Below are 6,128 nucleotides of genomic sequence, written 5' to 3' on the forward strand. Positions count from 1 at the left end.
GTTTCAAATATAAAATAATAAAATTTTACTAGATTTCGAAATCAATTCATTTTCATTTTTTTGAAGAAATATTAAGTCAAACAAGATAATTAATTTATAATCAAATTAACTTCAGTTTTTTCACTCATGGATATGTGCTCCTGATTCATTGATTGTTATATATATGGCGCGTTGTCATTTCTTGTTACTCATTCGTTTTCAGATGTACTTATTAGTAAATGAACGAGTAAGTTGAAGCGTGTGAGTTGACTTCTATAATTTGAAAGTAAACTAGCTTCAGACACGCTTTTAATTACTAAGGAGTTATGAGTCAAAAGCCAACGTGACTCACAAATCTAATGTTTCAATATCATATAAAATTTCATTCAAGATTAAAGGGAAAATATATATAAAAAATTATCTCCGTTTCTTCTCATCATCGTCTGCTATATTTTTCTAGATATTCTAGTCCATTTTCTTGCTAATATATACCTTTTAGACCAAATTTTTGTTTCCTGGCATATAAATCCGTTTGGAGTTTGAAAATCCTAATTTACAATCTTTTTATATAAATGGACTAATAATAATAAAAGACTTTTGACCAGAAGACTTTGATGAAAGGTCGATGTAGAATCTATCAAACCTTTTTTTTCTTTTTTTTATAAATGTTAGTCTAGTTGGTTAATTATTCAACTACTCTAGCCTATACAAAGAAATTCAAGTACCACAGTATTCAATTTTTTATGTCAGGTGTTACAGGAAACCTGCTTGTCTATTCTTAGTAAAATTACCAGAAACCGCGTTAATAAGTTTGATGTGTATAAAACTAACGGAAACATTTCAAGTATATCGGGGAGTACCGGCGTGCACCAGTTGTTTTAACAGTTGATTTTAATTAATATATATTATATATATTTTTTATAATTCAGATCAACGGTTAAAACAACTGGTGCATCGATACTCCCGATGCACTTGAAATGTTTCCAAAACTATAAATAAGGAATAAGTAATTAGATAGAACTTGGCTGCTATATTATTGAAAATAATTATTAGCACATGGTAATCAGGAACACAAGCGACAAGGGAACAAACCTAGTTAAGAAAGAGTATTTTATACGTATCAATTATCAGCAGATGGTAATTAGGAACACAAACGACAAGGGAACAGGACTATTTAAGAAAATGTATATAACAAATTAAAGAAGTATATAGTGTTTAATAATAATAATATATCACATCTTTAATTAATGATCATTACTTGCTCAATCTCAATCAATTAGTGTTTTATTGCTTTCCTTTCTGAGGTCTTGAGCGTATGCTAGCTTACATAAGATTGAGTTGAAAATATTCAAATTAACGTACCTGGTGTAAAATAAATAAAAAAAAGTACAAGTAGACAATAAAAATAATAAATAATATGAATAATAGATATATTGGATGTTCATTTTACTAGGTGTTCGAATAGTTATTCTAATATTAAGATTTAGGTGAATAATTTAAAATTATAATGTGTTTTTATTTAATTGATGGTTGTTCATGTTGTTCAAAAAAATCATTAATTATCTAACATAACCCATAAATAAATAATCGTGTATTTTATTATATCAACGCAACAAATATGCATGATGTTGACGTACAACCCTAGCTAGTAACTCTGGAGCTATTTACGCACGATAAAAATGCAGGGAATAAGAGGTAATTTTATTATTTAAAAAAGAATCGCCAATAAATAAATACAAGGTTGGATCCTTAGTTTAGTACACGCTGATGGTGACCTTATATATGGATAATAAACAAAGACGACCGGAACATAGCGGTCCTAATATTCTTGGCAAAGACGACTACAGTCTACAATAATACATGTTTATCTGCATTATATAATCTATATTATTATTGACAAAAAATGTCGTGCATTAATGATGCTATTAAGTCACTAATAAGGTACGTACTTGTGTATTTTTGTACTTTTTTTATATACCCAAAATTGTCTTATTTGAGAATAAATTTTAAATTTGTGGAGATTTTTTGGAAAAAAATAAAACATAAAATTTGATCATTTTTTGTCTAAGTGAATTTTTTTATTGTGAATTACCACATTTTTTTAAAAAATAAAAAGAAAAATCTAAAGATCAAATTTTGCTTCAATTTTTTTGTGCACTTTCTAAATATTTATTCAAATATTACTACAAAATCTTAAATCTAATAGATAAGTCGATTGTTAAATATAAAAACTTTTTTTGTTACTTATTTATTGATTTTTTGGTTGTATTTTAAAATCATTCCAAAAATATTTTATCAATAACATCTTTTAGAGATTTTTTTATCAACAACTGAATTTTTCGAGTATCAAATCGATAGTTAACCTAAAATAAAACACTATGGAAATCAATTTTTTTTAGCAAACCGATGGTATAACACATTAATACTAGTTTCTATTCTCTCTCTTTATTGGCTGTTTATGGAATAGGATTTTGGAGCAGAGTTAAAAAAAACAAAACAGGATTTATAGTATATAACATTTTAGTAGCATTAAATAGAAAAGATGATATATAATTTTTTAATTCATTAAAATTATATTCTTATCAGCCTTTTAAATTTTAGAGAGCACAAATTAATGCTCTTGTCACCACCACCACCTGTATAATATCAGACCTTTCAATTCTATTGAAAATAATTTGGGTGTAAACAATCATCATACACGCGAGCAACACGTTTTGGAAGTTATTAGATGAGGCCAAGATCTTGGGGAGCATCTTCACAAAGAAACAAGTTTTTTCACAATTCTCCTCGGATGAAAATAGGCTTGTTGGTGTTGACTGTTGACTGGTCAACTTATAAATTATGGCGCCAAGAACACTATAACCTCATTTCTTAGTACTTGCTTTCATGGATTCTGTTTTTAAAAGCAAAATGGTAGAATATTTATCTGGTTATAAAATTTGGAAAAAAAATAAAAAATTATTTATTTGAATTAACCGAAGCATAAAGATAAAGCAATTCATTACTCAATATGAGCTCATCAAGAAGAGAAAATCTCTGCATTACATATTTCCAAGAATAAGCATATCACGAATTCTTTGGCTACCATTAGGAGTTCTCTTTCTTTTGATGCTCATATTGAAGTTTTATTATCAAAAACTCACTAAAAGCTGTTGAATTTACGGTTGGATTTTTCTACGGTAAAGTACAAATTAAAAAAAGTGCCACTATTACCATTGAGTAGAGAAATTCAACGCAAAAGTCGTCACTATTTTTTGTGTGTAACTTCATTTAAAATGGTGCACGTATTTTTTTATCGGATTTACTGTCAGGTTATTCAACAAAGACCCAAAATATTGGACGAATTATTAAATGCCAGATTGAATCCAACACAAACCCAAACGCAATATTTTCATTAATAAATTTGAATTATTATCAAAATTTTTCGATAGAAAATTCGACAATAATTTTGTCCTAATTACATCGCTTGACGTCTTTCTCTCTCATTTGAAACTCTCTTCCTCCTTCCTCATACACCAAAACAACCCTAAATCTTCCCCAAAATCCACCTAAAACCTCTCTCTCTCTCTCCCCTCCTCCTTTTCCTCCCCATTCCACCGCGTGCATAGTCTCGCTCACAAAATCTGATAGTAACATTTTCAATTTATTTTTTTAAATTTCATCGTTGAAACCTTACTATCTGATGTGATGTTGAAAAAATCTGACAGTAATTAGTGACATAATTATTAATTAGCTAGCACCTTATAATCAGAATTTTTCGACGATAATATGAACAGTGTTTGCATCGGATTGCTTAAATTCGATGGTAAAGATTTTTCTTCAAGAAATTTTTCAATGAAGACTGTCGGACGATAAATCTGACGATTTTGAATGATTTTTCAGTAGTATCTTCTTAAGGGACTCAATGAAGATTATCAATTGTTTTTTACTACTGTCACTTACAAGCTCGAATAATTTACATTCAATGAAGTGGAATCATTGCTGCTTTTCTCAGGATGAGATGTCAGAAAAATTTTGCAAACCTAAGAGTGTGATTGTCCAAGCTCATCTTACATAATCCTCTTTTCCCTAGAATTCTCTTTCTGGACGAGGATATGGTACCAAAAGCGGGAGGACTACTAAAACTGGATGTGGTGGTAGAACCTTCTTTGTTGCACCAAGACCTCAATACCAACTATATATGTTGTAAATTTGGACATATTGTTTGGTATTGTTTTCATAACTTTAATCAAGTCTTGCTTCAATCCACACAAAATCACAACCCAAGTTATTTCCTTTCTCAATTTCCATATCAAAATTCCCCAAAGTCAATGTCTTCTTCTGGTTTTGTTTCAAATCCCCTCTCTTCTCCACTTTTTTTCATAATTCCTTTGTCTATGTAGTTCTTCTTTCTTCAATTTTTGAGGCTTTCTGGTATCTTAGTACTGGAACTTCTCATCATGTAACTTTTAATCAGGCCAATTTCTTTTATGCTTAGAATATTCAGGACCTGAGGAAGTGCATGCGAGTAATGGGTCATATATGTGCATTTCTCGTGTCGAAGTTTGCTAGGAATAATAAAGTGTAATTTGAGTTTCATGCTAACCATTGTTACGTGAAATGTCTGTTCACCAATAAGATTCTTTTAGAAGGCTTATATCAAGGGGGCATATATTCATCAATGTAGTTGTAATTGCTTCTGTTATTTTGCATCCTACCATTATTAGAATTTCTTTTAATTTGTGGCATAAAAAGAGTGAATATGTATAATCCGTGTTATCAAAATGTATAATTGTATATTTCTCTGCCTAATAAAACTCATTCTTTGATTCCTACTGGTTTAATAGATGGATTTGGTTTGAATCCACTGTTTGGTAAATTTGGTTTGACTTTCTTGGTATATCAGCATGGTTTGAGTTCAAAGGTTGATGATGAATTAGATTTTAATTTATTGAAATTGGTTGTAATTAGTTTAATTATAGTAAAATTTTTACTATAATTTATTATGTTGATTGTGTTAGAAAAGTAAGATAGAACAATAGAGAAAAAGTTTGTGTCTCTTCAAGTTGTGTAAACTGATATAATATAGAGGGTATTTATAGGTGCTAAGAGAATCAAAATAATAAAGACATAATATCCTATAATATTTAGATATGCTAAATAATTCTAATGAAAGCTAATTGATCCTAATATATTCTAACATCCCCCTCAAATTCAAGTGAAAACTTGAGTTTAAAACTTATTTAAAATAACAAAATAAAGAAAAAAACTACATAAACTGATAGAACAGGTGTAGACGAAATTGCCAGAAGGAAGCGCAGACAGAATTGCAAGAAGGAAACGCAGACAAAACTGCCACAAGGAAGCGTAGACGAAACTGCTACAAAGAAGCGCAGACAGAACTGCCGCAAGGAAGCACACACGGAACTGCTGCAAGGAAGCACAGACAGAACTGCCATAAGGAAGCGCAGATGGAACTGCCGCAAAGAAGCACAGATGGAACTACCGGAAGGAAAGCGCAAACGAAACTGCCGTAAGAAAAGCGCAGACGAAGCTACCGCAAGGATAGCGCAGACGAAGTTGGCGCAAGGAAAGTGCAAATGAAGCTGCCGCAAGGAAGTGTAAACGAAGCTACTGCAAGAAAAGCGCAGACGAAATTGTCGAAAAGATGGCAAACTTCGTGAAAACTGCCGAAAAGTGGTAACCTTTGAAGGGATGGTAAAATGCCAGAGGATGACAAACTGCCGAAAGGTGACGAAAAATATATAGTTTCTCCATCAGAATAGGTATGCAGTGGATGACAGTGATATTTGATTCATTAGACTCGAAAAAACATAAGACGGAGAGGATAGGCTAATCGGTGAGGTAAAAAAACATCAAAGGAGTGACAAAAGACAAGAAAAATAGCACAAAGAAAAAGTGTGAAAAAAAACTGTGATTTCACCAGAAGAAAAACAATCTATCATCTTCAAGGAGGATACTATGAATCTGATACCATATTAGAAAAATAAAAAAGAACAGTAGAGAAAATATTTATGTCTATTCAAGTTGTGTATAATGATACAATATAAAAGGGTATTTATAAGTGCTAAGAGAATCGAAATAATAAAGATATAATATCCTATAACAAATATTTAGATATGTTAAATAATTCTAATCAAAACTAATTA

Source organism: Arachis ipaensis, chromosome B03 (genome assembly GCF_000816755.2).
Source record: "Arachis ipaensis cultivar K30076 chromosome B03, Araip1.1, whole genome shotgun sequence".
Classification (NCBI taxonomy): domain Eukaryota; kingdom Viridiplantae; phylum Streptophyta; class Magnoliopsida; order Fabales; family Fabaceae; genus Arachis; species Arachis ipaensis.